General features: G+C 43.9%; 1 long non-coding RNA gene across 18 annotated transcripts in view; it reads right to left on the bottom strand.

Moving 5' to 3' along the window:
• LOC103750961 overlaps positions 1 to 15,951 on the bottom strand; it is a 246,128-nt gene that overhangs the window by 176,964 nt on the left and 53,213 nt on the right. For all 18 annotated transcript variants that reach the window (XR_607996.3, XR_003847177.1, XR_003847176.1 and 15 more), the window contains one exon: positions 4,288 to 4,417. This is a non-coding gene — a long non-coding RNA (uncharacterized LOC103750961). The remainder of the gene's footprint in view (positions 1 to 4,287; positions 4,418 to 15,951) is intronic.

Genomic DNA, 15,951 nt, shown 5'->3' with positions numbered 1-15,951 from the left:
AACACATCAACTTCATCAGTGTTTTCCAAAGGAACCAAGTCTCAAAAAACTTCAGAAAAGCAGATACCCTCCCATTTCCAGGAAACCCCAGGGAAGGTACAAAACTGGACCACAAGCTTTTGGGAAAAGTGTGGTGGTCTCTAGGAGGCTGCATAAGTTCTCTGAGAGAAAGTCATTCCATGCTAACCTCATTTCCTGTTTTGACGAGCTTCACCAGCACAGTCAATTAGGGGAATGCCCCAGAAAGTGTGTCTTGCTTTCAGTAAAGCATTTGAAAACCTCTCCTCCTATCCTACCTATATACAGTACAAGATGGGCTAGATGACAGTACCATTAGGATTCACAATTGGCATGATGAAACACTCCCAGACAAGACCAGCTCATGGCACCATGTCATGGTCCTGCTGACCTGCTGGCCTCAGAATCATCAGGCTTCCTGTCCACCATCAAGTGTAGTCTAGAATGAAACTCAGCTGTACCCAGGAGGAGGTTGAGGACCCCAAGGGGACAGCATTAGCCTGAGGTTGGACAGCAGGCATGTCTTTGAGGGGAATCAATATTTAGGAGAGCCACACAGCTCTCCCCGGTATTCTGTCCCACCATCCATTTTAAGTAAGTTTTAAAACTAACGTGGAAGGAGACACGAAAGACATTATCTGTCAAATTTGCAAATCACACAAGGCTCTGAGGAAGAAATGTCCCTGAAGATTCAAGGATCAAGGATTCAAAGGCTAAGATGAAACCCAACAGAACAGGTGAGACGCTGTTTCTATTAAAAACACAACCTTCTGTAGGAGTTAAAAAAAAAAAAATCTCTGTGCATTTGCTCCCAGTTGTGACACTAAACACTTGAGTGTGAGCCAGGGATATGAAAACCGAATCTTCACTTTTTAATTCTTTCCTCTGTCACATTGAGCTCTTTCTCAGGGTGTTCAACAGGCATTCCCAATCCCTTCCCTGTGATCTAAGAGCCTCGGCGTGAGAGCAAAATAAACCCAAGGTGATAGAGTGCTTTAAAAAAGGGAAAGCTCTGAAATTCAAAATAGTATTATTCTGTGTTGTAAGGTGCTTTCCCTCCAACAGAAAAAAAGAAAGAAAGAAAGATTGAAAATCTGACAGTCTGAGTGATAAGCAGAATATGATTCAGCTTTGGCTTCTGTTTCTTCATCTCTAACCCCAAACTGATAGAGCTGGCTCAGCCTCCTCCCTGAGCCCATTTCAAAAGCTGTGCGTCTTCAACAGTGGGACTTCAGGATCTCTTCTCCAAAAGTTCGGTTTGCACGCTCCTAAATTCTTGAATTACACACATAGGTTCAGAAGGCTCCATTTGCAGGGCTGGGTCTCCAAAGGGGCAAAGGCAGGAAGCTACCTGTGCCACATGATGGGGGTCTGGACCTGGGACTCTTGCAGAATACTTTAATTTCTTTTTAATCATTTATGCAGGCAATGTTTCCTTGCTGCTGCTCAAACTGCAGATGCCCGTGCCGGCCTTTGTGAAGTTATCAGGCAGAGAGAGTTAACTGGAACTCCTTCCAGGTTCCCCAGTGTTTCCCTAAGCAGTTAAGAGCTCACCCTCCCCTGGGCCATGCTAGCCCATGAACTTCCCATGACACTGCGGTTTCATGATACATACGCATACGTTGTCCTCTGAGCCATCCAATATGCCAGCCACAGCCACAGGACAATACTTAAATTTAAATTAATTAAGGTAAAAAAGAATTAAAAGTTCCAGTCCTCAGTTGTGTAGACTTTTTTTTTTTTTTTGGTCTTTTTGAGACAGGGTCTCCCTGTAGCCCCAGCTGTCCTGGAACTCACTATGTAGACCAGGCTGGCCTCGAAATCACAGAGATCCACCTGCCTCTGCCTCCCAAGTGCTCGGATTAAAGACGTGCACCACCATGCCTGGCATATTTTAAGTGTTCATTGGACAGATGTAGCTGATGGATACAGTTAATGGCACGGTAGCCATAAACCAGTGTTGTTCAGTCTTGGCTCTGCCTTGAAATACTTGAGGCATTTTCAGAATAATTGTGTCTGCCTCCTCATGCTTCCTACCTCCAAAGTCTGATGTTTGAGGCCCAGGTTGGGCCTGGATGTTGATATATTCTTTTTATAATTCTTGAGAAATTCTATCATTTGGGCAGGGTCAGAAATCATCCTAGTCTTCTGGAATTGTGCGATCAAGTCTCTCTTGCTTTTTCTCTTGTTATATTTAGGAACTAATTATCCCATGGACACTCTATGGGTTATTTTTGGTTCTCCACAAGCCTATGACTCCCATTTTTGTTTATGAGGCCATAAACAGTCTTACTGGGTAATATGGGGAAAATGAGCATCATCTGGGAAATGATATACCATACGGTGCCAGGGTAAGGGCATGCCCAGAGAGGGCAGACTTAGGACTGTGTGAGCCCCTGAAGGACACATGCACAAACCTGGATTTGGGTCTGAGTTTCTTGTCATTCTCTGGGGTTTTGGCCGTGCTCCCCGTGTGGCCTCTCCACTGTGCCTTCCTTCTCTCCTAGAGCCAGGACAAATGGAGCCAGCACAGGAAATAGAGTCCCAGGACAGGGCAGGGCTTTGGACTCATTTCTTCTGATCGTTTTAGTGTCACCCTGAGGGAAGCTACAGCTGGAGACACCCCACTGAGGATATGTACCCTCCACAACTCGATAGCTTTTGATTTTCCAGGAATATCAGTAAAGAAGCTTGGACTTGAGGACATGGGTGAGCAAGGGGAAGCTTGGTTCTGACGAGCATCTGACTGTGCAGGCAGCAGAGGGCTCATGACCCACCCCTCCTGCTAAGCAGCAGGCTGGAGGAGAACCTGGCTCCTCACCCTGCCGCTCCAGCGACCAACTGCAGAGATGGGGGCTCAGGTACATTGCTCACCAACAATGGCCGGAATACAAGTATGCTTGTTGCTAAGTTGCAATGAGATGATGGACCCAGGGAACACATTTGCTGTACAGAATCTTAGAGGCTAACTGCTGTGGACAAACTGGGGCATAGGGCAGTACAACTACTTCTATAAAGAGGAAGCGGGGAGTACAGAGAGAAGGACTAACAAAAAGCAAGCAACGAGGATCAGTGAAAATCCTGGATAAGTTCCATGAAGAAAATAAGAGAGAGACAAGAGATGGCAGGGTGTGGTGTCTCTCAGGACTTGGTGTTTGGGGAGGCTTCCCAGGGTCTCCACGTTTGGGTGACAGGTGGATAAGGTCACTGGACCATTCACCCAGGGCACCTGATAAACCTACTGATGCCAAGAAGCATGAATCAGTAAGCATGATCATTTAAAGATATTCTTGGATGTCCGCTAAGCTTAAAAATGAAAACCCACAGAGTCTGGGGAGGTGACTACAAATGTCCTTTTTGGCCACATCCCCAGGACAGTCATTTTGCCTAATTTATAGTTGGGGCGGGGGGAAAGGGGAACCCTGTAGAAGGAATGCCTGGCCATCGAACCATTCAAAGGATGTTTAGGAGGTAGTCCCAGAAACTCAGATCTAAGGAGTAGATGTGGGAAATCAGAACATCTGGACAAAATGCCTGTGATGAAGACACACCTCCTCACATCACTTCTTGAGCCGTCCCTCTCTTTATGTGGGCTGCACAAGGCAGGGAGTTTGGAGCAGAGGATATCCCATCTGCACCTTGTCTGTAGAACTCGGCACACAGTAGGCCCTCAAGAAATTGTTATGGAATGAATCTGCAAATGGGTGACAGATATTGGTAGAGGGAAAGAAAGAACTGAGAAGGAGGTTTCCAGTTGAAGCTCAAGGTCGGGATGATGTCAAGGCCAGTTATAGTCTGTGACCTGCATGGGCATGGAAAGACATTTACATACGAATCCCAATGTTTTCAAATGTCAACCTGCCAACAGTTACTCTAGAGAGATCTTCTAGAAAGACATAAAAAGTAGGACAAGCATGGCTGAGCAAGATGAGATTCAAGCTCAACCGTTTTAAAGATGCCATGGTGAGCTGTGTGGTTATAACAAAACTTGTAACCTTGAAGAAAGTCACCTCAAGTTCAAGTTTAGTGTCCTTCAGGTCAGCGTTTCTGTGTAGCTGATAAACACACCATTCAGTTTTCTTTAGTTTTGCTTTTTAATGAAGGTGATCAAGACATAAGAAGCTAGCCAGATCAATGGGGAAACAGCTGGTGAAAACCAGGATCAAAATATCACAAAATACCAAAACATCATAGCCCCGATACCAGTGGACGTGGCCCACCAGAGAGAGCCCACGATGTTTAAAATCCATTCCCAGGGGAAAACATCACCTGCCTTCTGGATGCAGTTTCGATCAGTGGGCAGCAGGTAGAGGTGTTGGTGGGGGTGCAAGTCCTGATTTTTCTGTGTCATTTTCGATCAACTGTGTCATAGAGTTTCCTGTTTCATCTCCCAGTTATTCTGAAACAAAAACATGCATGAAAAACATAGGTCACTGCCAACCGCATTGAGACAGTCACTCCAGTACATGGAAACCGAAAAGGGAAAGATATCATAAATACCACCATGAGGTGGGAGGGTCAACCTGATAAAATATCTAGTCACACAGTGAGAACAGAAATTGCAGGGTGATGGTGAGGTGGAGCATCCATTTAAAAATCATTCAGAGAGACCATAAAGGCAAATGTTTCCTTTCCAGAACCCCATTGCTTTGTTTGGGGGGGCACCCTGCTGTGATTTCCCATCCCCCTCTTTCTGTTCTTGTTGATTTGGCTGGAGTCACGTAGGACTCACAAGACAGCCCAAGATATACCTTGAGCTCCCTCCTCCAAGGACCCAAAGAGACTGCAGCAAGGTTACCATGAAATTCCATCCCAGTGAGGTCCAGAACCGCTAGTCACCGTTCCTCTAGTTCTCTCTAAGATAAGTATCTCCTCAGAATGGCTGCCTCTCAAGAATATCCTCCACTAAGGAAAGATTCATTTGAACTTTTATCAAGCAGCCTCCATGAGGGGAGAAGCCAGGCCTCCAAGGAAGCAAAGATCTCAAGGACAGCACAGGGCTGACAAAAGCTCCAGAGACTGTGGTTCTGTTAAGAGCAGCATTGCTGTTTGAGGCCCATGTGGTCGGCCTCCCAAGATGCACCCTGTTTTGCAGAAGATCAGTCTCAGCTCTCCCAAACAAGTGAAAGGGTATTTCCAAAGACAGAGAGAAGGCAGAGTCGATTCAGAAATGCAGATAGTGACATGCCCCCAAAGGGCACACTGTAGCCCCACAAAGCCAGCTCTGCACTTAAATCTGCTGCTCAGTCACATTCAGGAGGGAGCAGGTTTCCCATGGGATGGCTGGAGATGGTGGTCCCATGGGAGAAAGGGAAAATCCAAGCTGGCCACTGTTTGCTGCTGTGATCTCTGAATAGTACTGTTGATGGCTAAGAAGGCAAGCAGTACTCAAAACTTCCTTAGGCATTGCTCTGTCCCCTCTACATACAATCTGCCCAGGACCCCTCCCCTCTCCAGGGCCTTCTGACAATGACCCACATTTTCTGCAAAATCTGGGGGAGAATGCATGACTTTTGGAAACACTCTATCCTTCCCCTAGAGACCCCTTCACAATACATAGCAGCACACAAAGGACGGGAGGAGGTAGGAAATAAGGAAGACTGCTCGGCCCAGTTCATTGTGTGCTTCCCAATGAGCCCTTTGCCAGCAGGCTGCTGCTGTGTGGTGTTAGGAAGTGCTGCGGAGCTGGGAGGTCTGGTTGGACTTCTCCTAAGGATCCTCTAAAGGCTGCAGGCCACTAAGAGCAAAGCTTCTCAGGCTCAGAGCCCTTGCTATAGAGACCCACAGCAATTGTGACAATCTATTATCTCTATTTTCCCCAAACAGCCCCTTTGGCCAGGGGCAGTGGGAAAGTGACCTTATTGTGAGCTGAGGAACCTAGCCATGAGACACCTACACAGGAGGAACAGCGCCCCCCCCCCAATGAATCTCTTGGGAAAAGCAGCTTCCCGTTTTGTGTCCTGTGAGCCAGCATTTTCAAACAGGGCTCACAGTTCTCATCTGGCCTAGGATTTCATCTGCAGCGCCTTCCTGGGTGGGCAAAGAGAAACAGGAACTAAGTAACCAGTGGCTGACATGCGTGGAAGGGGAAACCGGATTCCTTTAGTTCCACCACTGAAAAGAGAGGCAGCTGACAAAGTTCTGAGTGGGATGCAGGGCCAAAATACAATGGCCCCAGGAGCAAACCCAAAAAGGTGACCTGGACTGGAATCCCAGAGAGGTGTCAAGGCCTTAGAGATGGAGAAAGTAGGCACATGGGAGGAATACATGGGAACCCTTTCCAGGATTACACTGGAAGGGACACAGCTGGATGGGGACTTGGGTCTTTCCCTCCTAGTTCCCATGGGCCAAAGTTGAGGAGTTTCTTAAATTCCAGCTCCCTGCTACAGGGCCTGAGCTAGCTGATCTGGGAGCTTTTGCATGGATGAACCCAATACTTGGGGCCTCCATGTTAGCTAGCTACCTAGTTGTCACTGGAGAAACCCAGGGTAGCCCATCAGGAAACTTTAGATACTGAGAGTAGGTAGAGACCACCCAGGCCAACCCAGTGCTGGGACAGGCCTAAAGCGGTTTCTGGTCACGTAAGGCCATGTTACTGTCCGCTTTGGTGAACTTCTCCATCCCTGTGGGTCTCTAATATTCACTGTTATGCCTTCCCACTATGGGTCACCACTTCATTCTCCCCAAAGTGTCATGGACAGCCTTGGGGCCACACACCCCACACTGAAGACAAGCCCTATTTAAGACCACAAATGTAACTCAGGCTATTTTCTGGATGCCCACAGAGTCAGTTCCCAAATCCAACTGGTAACCAGAGGAAGGACGCTGGGCTTGGGACACTGAATACTAGACAGGAACAGCTCAGGCACCCATCCAGTGATCCCTACCCCCAACTGGATAGCTGTGTCCTCCCTCGAGTGGATCTCTGCAAGCCTCTGCTTTCTGGGGGATGCAGAGACCACAGACCTCCATTTATTTGATGCAACCTCCAAGGTATAGCCAACACCTCCCTGCTGAGAAACCAGACCAGGGCCCCAGACACCCACGTGTGAAAGATAATTCCACTTTGCCTCGCCCCTTCAGAGTGCTGAGGTCTCCATCAACCCACAGGAAAATGACCAGTGAGGGCTCCTTGCACTCTTTGGCTGGCTTGGTGGGATTCCGATCACATCGGAAGTCAATCTTTTGAGATTTGGAGGTAATTTCCAAGGTCAGCAGGCCTGCTCATGGTACCACAGTGTCCTTGCCTCAGAAGACCATTTTAGGAATGATGACATGGGCTCTTTGGGTCCATCCTAGGCTTTTGTTCTGCTAGAGGTGTCCAGGAAGGGAGCAGGGCATGAACCCTTGAGGCTGCCCTGTCTCCTATGGGGCTCCTGTATCCAGAGCTGCATCCATGTACCCCTGAGCAGTCTTTTGCAGTGGCAGGAGAGGGCTCACCTGAGAAGCAACTTCTACAGAGGGCTCCGTGCATTATTATTGCCAACACACCCAGGTGTCCTTAGCCACCACAGACTGAGTACAGTGTTCTTGATGTTTGTTTTCACTCAAGCTTTGCACCAGATCTCTCGGGAGAGTGTGTCAAGGCCATCTCTCTCTCTCTCTTTTTTTTTTCCATTTTTATTTTATGTGCATGAGTATATCACCTGCATATATGTAAGTGCACCCATGTTGCGCAATGCCCATGGAGGTCTGAAAAAGGCATTGGATCCCCTGGAACTGGAGTTACAGACACTTGTTAGCCACCATGTGAGTGTTGGGATCCGAACCTGGGTCCTCTGCAAGAGCAACCACTCCTCTTTACTGCTAAGCCATCTCTCTAGCCCCAAGGCCATCTTTTCCTTGGCAGAGCCAGAAGCATGAGGATACCCCAAATCTGGCAGGCAGAAAGTGACAGCAATGCCCAGCTTTTTATCCACCAGACTGATAAGCATGTTCTGTGCCTCCTGAGATGATCAGGTGCTCACAGGTGATTCAAACCCCAGAGCCTCAAGGACCTTGCAAGTTGGCCAACCTTTTACTATCAAGAGGTACCTCTAACAGCTGTCTCAGTTTATACCAAAAGTAAAAACAGCCAAAGGTCCACATCTCAATGCTAGCCTCACTAAGTTATCTTCTGGTCTAATCTTTCCACACCCTTCATTATGGCTACTTTCTCCATGTGTTAGTAAAAGCCATTTTTTTTCAGAGAACAAAACCTCATGGACACTTTACAGATTTATAGCCTGGATGACTTTGTGAGAGACCAAAATTACAGATAGCCCTACTCTACAGTCACTGAGAAGTGCCAGGAGCCTTTGAAAAACTACATTGACCTCTAAGACTGTGTTGCAACAAATGAGGAGAACCTCAGCCTTCTGGGAAAACAGCCCAGAGATTCCAGGAGTCAAAGTCTTTCAGGCATGCCCTTCACCCCTGGCTCTAGACAACCATTCTTAGCCTGGGTCTCTGGACTAGCAGCAGCACTGAGTCACCTAAGGACACATCAGAAATGCAAATTCTCAGGCTTCACTCAGGATCTTCTAATTTGGAAACTCTGAGGGTGGAGCCCTTCGCAGTGGTGGAGAGGTTGTTCTCCCAGCCCCCAGGTGATAAGAGGTACAAGAGCCACTTTGGCACACGATGATCTACTCCGAACGGCAGTCTTGGACTCTGGGCCAGGGACTCTGCTCTCCTGACCTCAGTGACCACACCTGGCCATCTGTTGATGTCTACAGTTTAGGTAAACCATATCCAAGCCACTCAGCATATGACCCACTCCCAAGATCCCCATAGTGGGCAGGAAGCAAATTCAACTCAGAAAACATCCAGAGTTTGCCATAAGTTCTTGGGGTGATCATGGGGGAATGTTGGAAAGGATTCATCCCTCCATCTCCTGTTTGAGATGTTGCATATGTGTACATCTGTGCACACGATGGGATCTTGAACCCCTGCTGGTGATGTCCCCTACCTCAAACTGCTCCACCAGTCCTGCCTCCCCCTATCGCTGCCTCCTCTCCTCAGCCCACACAGACCCATGAGAACACCTGACCCTGAGGTCTCTTGACATTTCTGTTCAATAGGAACAGGGCTGTGTTTTTGCCAGCCCTGCAGGTCTTGCTGCCACCCTGGGAAGGAAGGTAGATGCGAAGCCACCCACCTTCTAGTCTAGTCACACTGAAATGTCACTACATAGGTACCAGACACCAGTAAAAAACTTGTGATGGGACAGGTAGGAGGCTTAGAAGAATAGGCAAAAATGTAGGTTACAAAATAGTTTGTCTAACAATTAAAAAAAAAAACTAACCTCATACAGGAAGTATGAGAAAAAGAAGAAAGAAAGCTGAAAAAGAAGAAAAAAAGAAAAAGAAAAACAAGCTAGAAAGAAGTGCAGCATGCTACAGATAAAATGTTTGCTTCTCAATTTCCATGGTCACCTCTGCAGGGATGGATGGCACAGGTAGGCTAGAGCACTCGGAGCCAGCCAAGAAGGTGACTGTATGCACAGGAAGCACAGGCTGGCTAGAAGCTACAACTCAGTCCCCATTTATAACCCCCTCTACAGGTATAACTACTTTAGCCAGACCTGGACGCCGGAAATGCAACTGCCTTCCCAGGTCCTGCCTCTGGCCAGCCTCTGGAGAAAACCTCCAAGTCCAGCCTCCATCCAGGCCCAGGCTGTGGCAACCTGCGGAGCAAGCCAGCCTGGCCCCTGCTACACCCGTTTCACAGACATTCCCATGAGGCCACCCGAGGCAGGCAGGAGGAAGAGCCGCTGCCCTACACTGAGCCTTCTGCCCTCTGTGAAATGTGGCCTGACTGGATTTTGAAAACTAGTAAGGAAGGGTGTGCTCACAACCTCCACAGGAGGATTAGAGTGGAGACAAAGAGGCAGACCCAAGTCTATTTCCTCTTTACACACCAAACAGTAGGAGAGTACAGGGAATCTTCTTCCTCTCGGTAAAAATCGACACTAAAATATGTACATGTTGAAAGGATAGCAGTTAGTTACATCACCATGGAAGAAAGCAACTAGCCAAAGAAAGAAAGAAGGAAAGAAAGAAAAAGAAAGAAGGAAAAGAACCCTTATACCCAAATCTTAAAATAGAACTAAAACCTGCAAATCATACTGTAGAGTCTATTGTGCACCCCTGTTTTAGCCTGCTGTTGAAAAGGTTAATAATTTTCCTACCGAAACTGAATGTGGGTTGTGAAAGAACATTAAAATGAAGAAAATTTCCCCGTGGCTGCTAATTTATTATCACCAAAGCCATCGAGTTTCAGTTTGAGTTTTTTGTATTTATTTGTAAAAACAAAGATTAGATAAGTTGAAGCACAAGCCCCATCCTAATTATTGTCCTGGAGTGTCTGATTTTTTAAGATGGAAAAACATACACACACACACACACACACACACACACACACACACACGCACACACACACGCACACGCATACCCCACAGGCACGAGAAGTGAAAACAGACAAGGGAGGCCACATTCAACTCATTCTATCATTTCAAAATAAAAATACTGTCTCATGTCAAACATTAACATTTGTTTACAGTTTGTCAGGATATGAGGCTCAATGTATCCTTCTCACTATTGAGCTTTTTGTCAACTGCATAAACAGGTAGACAACTTTTTTTACCTGCAAACTAATTTTTGTTTAACACTTTCAAAAGTGTAATTGTAGCCCGAGAATTCAATGTGGAAATTTCCAAGGGGTAAATGTCATTTAAATTCTCCTTTAAAAGATGGCAAAATTAGGAGCTTGGACACATTTATGAGCAGGGGCAGCTTGACTAGAAGGGGGAGGTTAGGTGTTTTCAACAAGTTTTAACCAAAATGTGTGTCACATGCCAGGTGAGCAGGGTGTCCTCCGACCATGAAGTGGTTAATGAAACTGTAAGGGTGCTCAGAGACTTCTCTTCGTGTATTTCCAACACAGCATAAACATCAGAATGAAAAAAAAATAACATGCAAAAAAAATCTCTCCAGTGGTCTCACATCACCGAACAAACTGTTTTTCTACCTATTTTGTGTTGCTGGCTTTTGTTATCAACCCAATCGGCAAATTGTGGCCAATTTTGTCTTGGTGTAAGCAGACATTTTGTTCCCAAACTGCTTTCAACATTTTAACTACCAATTGCAGTTGATGAGAAAATGAACAAACCACAATACAAACAGAAAACACACCTCTTCTTACCAAATTAACCCCTTTTAAGGTTAAAATGCATACAAATATGTGTATTTATATAATATACATATTATTGGAAAACAGAATTCTAGAATTCATATTCTGAAACAACCTAATGAACCTTTCTAGAAAAAAAAAAAAAGAATAACTAATGATTAACCTGCTGATTGGATTTTGAAATCAGCTACAAGACATTCCCCAATGAGACCCTGAAACTAGCTTTTAATGACACCATATCATTATTAATTTACAAAAAATTACAAAAACCAAACAGTGGTTTGCAAATGCAGATCGAGGCTCCCTGGGTATCAACTGAATTAAGCCGAGGTAAACTCAGCAGTTAAGTAGTTATTTACTCCTGAAAATAAATGACACCCACGGAGTTCGAGCTATATATTAATATTGAAACCAAATAGCAGTCTTACACCACAAATCATTTCATTAAAAAAAAAGAATGAAACCTAGTTAAAATGAAAATGCATGGTTTTATTTTATGAAGCATTAAACATTCAGATCAAAAACTGATGGAAAGACGATGTAGTTTTTTGATTTTTTTGTCATGCTTCATTACAAGAACACATTAAAAATGAAGAAGCCGTGAAAGACTCTTTTTCCTAAACATTCAAGAATGACTCGGAAGAAAAGCAGAATTTGAGACACAGAACTGATCCAGAAGCTTCTTCTCCGCTTGTCACCGTCCCTCAGGTTTGAAGTACAGCAATGTGTACAGCATTTTAAAATACCAGCATGCCCACACACTGTCTCAGATTAAACCAAGGAGAAAATGACACATTCTGAAACCATTTTCTACAGCTTCTTTTCCTGATAACACAGAAACACTTACAATCAAATTAATGCGTTTCTTAAAAGCCCAAACGACTGTCCACAAAGAGACCGAATCGTTCACAGCATCCTGCATACCGCTCTGGATTTTTCAACATTCAGAGTATTAGTCGTAGTGATTTATGTTTAGAGAAACTCGGCTGTTTTTCACATCTATTTTAGACAGAAATGCTGCTCATTGCTAGGCTAATTAAATTGAGGAACACTTTGAAAAACACCACAGAGTCGCCACAGTGCTTCCCTGACTTCAAACAATTTAGGAATTAGTTAAGTCTTGTCCCCTGCCCTTTCTTTGCCCATGTGTCTTCCCATAATCGGTTTACATTTGAAAATTCTTTAGGTAGTCAAGAAGGGAAACACCCAGAGTATAAGGAGTCATTTCTTCTGAAAGTAGATTTCTTCTTAAACAGCCATGTATAAATAAACAGTGAAGAGGGTCCAAAATAAATAGCAAAACTCAGGAGGATCACTGGAAGAATATACATTGATTGTCAGAAAGCTTAGCAGAAGGAATTTTAAATCATGGACAGAGGGAGGCACTTTTATTTGTGGTCAACCTAAAAGATTCTGAGTGAAAGGTCGGGACTGTTTCTGGTAAACTTGAACCAATGACAACATCAGTGTATTAACATCTTCCATTCAAGACACTGTGTGATGTTAGCATACCTGTGATTCAGAGCTTACACCTCTTGCATAGCGTTACTTTCCAGTTCTCTCAGTCATATGAGACTATTCTGATACTTCCAAGCAAACAGCCTACCTCATGGAAGAGACCAGTATTTAAAACAGACAGGCAAAACAACCTTGAAACAATACTGAAGTTAAAGATGACAGGGAATTAAAAGACAAGGGAGGTCACCTGTATTTGTCATTTTCAAATATTATTTGATGAGAATGTTACTTTAGAATACCTGCTGTATCCTCACTCGGCAAACCTGGACATTTCACACTCAGAACCAGCCTGACATGCGTACCTATGACCCTTATAAAACCACGCACAGCCCTGTCCCCTGTTGTAAGACTTGGGAGATGATGGTGATTTTAGTCATCTGGAAAAAGCGAGGCATAACATGGTTTTGAAAGGCTTTCTTCAGAATCGTTGTTCTTTTAACTTTGTCTTACCACAACAGAAAAGGCCGTGCTCACCTAACAAATTCAAGTTCACCCTTGATTGCCTCTGTAACCCGGGAATTTCTCAAGAGCAGGGTAGCACAGCCCAGCAGCACTCACTGAATAAATAGTCAAGGCATGTTCTAAAAAAAAAACAATTCTTTTTGAAAGTATACACACAAATGTAAGCTCTCCTGTATTAAAAATTTATGTTTTAGCACAATTATTTTACATGCAACCTAGCTGATTTATTCTTCCTCTTTTTCACAAAAATGCATCTGTTAACACCAAGACTTAAAACCTTTGTTCTATTTAAAGGCATTCCTAAGCATAAGTAAAATATGGTTTTCCCCCATTCACCTTTTCACTTGAAATCAGTCTATCATGTATGAAATGATGATAATGATTTTTTTTTAAGCAGCATGGTTTTAGAGGTTTAGACAGGCTCAAATGTAGAATTAGGATATTAAACTTTTTCTTTTTAAGCAGGAAATTATTTCCAAAGCCTATCAATAACTGCAAGTGGGGGGAAAAGAAAAAAAATAGATAAAAGTTAGAGACCCCCAAACTCAGAATGTTTGGCTTAGAAATTGGAGTTTCTCACATTTCATTTTTTACTTTGCACAGAGAAGAAAATTGGTTTTAGTTAAAAATGAAATATATAACAAGTAAAAGGAATTTATGATATATTTAATATCATTTTATGAAGAAAGGCATGTTGCACTCCCACAGCCTGACTCTGACCTAAGACACCATACCGTGTCACAGTGAGTTAAGGCACACACTGGACCTGTACCATGGAAAACAAGATGGCTCTGGTTGTAAACTCAAGAGAACAGCTAAGCAACTTTCTCCTGAAAGGATTTATTAGCACAACGAAGAGGCACGTGGACATGCCTGGGCCCTGAAGAATGCAGTGTGTTTCTGAGAGTCACTTAACCCTTCCATTGATGTTGGCAGCAAAGCTAAAAGTTTAATTAACTGTAGAATGCCAACCAATCTCTATCAAAGCCAGCTGAAAACAAAACTGAGAGGAACAGCTTGTGGTTTCACAAAAACGTATTTACATGAAGTGTATTTTAAAGGGAGTTCGATCCGTAGGCACGATGTCATCTGTGATGTGTGGTGAGTTTGACATTTAAAGATGTCAGGGGCTGTCAGATGTAACTACCTCTAGTCTATATACTTAGCGGAGATGCTGCCATGTCTACCAGCAGGTCTTGTTTTGCTGATTTCCAGCTTAGAAATCTGAAAAAAGATTGAACCTTATTTACTTTACCAATCCTCCCATTTCTCTCACTTCCTTACCTAAGCTCTATTAGAAAGAAAGTGGAGCCATGTGTGACAGGGGAAAAAAGCCAACTTTCACATGTTGTCACAGGGATGGTGCCAAGGGGACCAAACCACAGAGCTCACAGTTGAGTGGACAGAATTATGGATGAAGGTGGTGTTTCCCAACGAAGAAGAGGTCCCACCCCCAAGCCCATCTCTTCACCGAAAGTTGTCTAGAAAAGAGCTGATAAGGCAGGCTTTCCTTGACTCTTAAGAATTGTCCATGATGATTAGGAAAAATCAGAGTGACTCCAAACATTTAACCTCATTTAGACTGTCTCCATAGAAGTCACACCAAAGGAGCCATAAAAATCCCTGGATAAACATCCACCTTAGGGTCTGTTCAATGGGAAACTCAGATCTGATGGGCCCTGGTGTCATTATTTAGCAAACAAGAATGAATGCTTTATGCTTTATCGAGAAGTGGAGGGGTGAATCACCACCAGGCCAGTGATGTTTGGTAAATGTATTATTAGTCACTGTTCCCTCATTTCCAAATGCCCCTATCCATCCTGCCTAATTTGTTGGGAATGAAAATTAGGCTCTAGGGTAAATTAAGCCAGAGAAGACTCGCACAGAATTATTATCCCAGAGCCAGTAGCACCTCTTAAATTCTCAGAACCTTGTTTCTATGATTGCACAGACATTTCATACGGAGAGGGACATGGTCTTTAAGCCACAGCACAGAAACAGACTTGCAAACTCCTCACAGCCCTCCTATCATCAGCATTTTGGAGGTTGAGGAATGCCACTCCATGACATCGATGCAAGTGTTTACATGCAGCTAGCAGTGGTTTTTCAAAGGATGTGAAGAGAGAAGATGTTTTTATAAAACTGTACTGCTCACTAATTATTTTCCAATTTGTTTCTAAAGTGTTTTAAAGGGCATTTTCTCTAAACCCAGATCTTTCATTGCTAATCATTTGCTGTTTTTTTGTAAAAGTACAGTATTATTTCACTAAGTACTTCAAAATATATATACTACATATTTCAAAAATTGAGAAGAAATGTTTTTGAATGACTTTATCATAAACAATTGAAAACTTTTTGAAGAAATATTTTGTTATTTTGTTGTATTTTATTTTTGCAATACTAGAGATCAATCCAAGGCTTAGTGCACATGTGAGACAAATAGTCAACCAACTGACCTATATCCCCAGTCTGAAGACAGATGTATTGAATCCAATTTAGACATTATACAATGTATGCACATATCAAAACGTCACATGGTATCCCATCAGTATCCATACTTTTAACACTCATATTCATCAGCCAATTTTTTTTCAAAAGAATGATCCATATGGTATGTAAATTATATATTAATAAAATTGATGTCAAAATTGTGGCATAAAATCTGCCCATATGAATTGCCCTTCAAACCCAGGAGAGCCAGGTCAGTGAAAATGCCAACCAGGGGTTCTACAGGGTAGCTAGAAAGGGAAGGACAGGGGTGCACAGGGGGCAGCAAAGACT

Source organism: Nannospalax galili, unplaced genomic scaffold, assembly GCF_000622305.1.
Source record: "Nannospalax galili isolate Female #2095 unplaced genomic scaffold, S.galili_v1.0 scaffold2267, whole genome shotgun sequence".
NCBI classification, from domain to species: domain Eukaryota; kingdom Metazoa; phylum Chordata; class Mammalia; order Rodentia; family Spalacidae; genus Nannospalax; species Nannospalax galili.
Note: the sequence above shows the minus strand (reverse complement) of the source record. Positions and strands in the feature narration are given on the sequence as shown.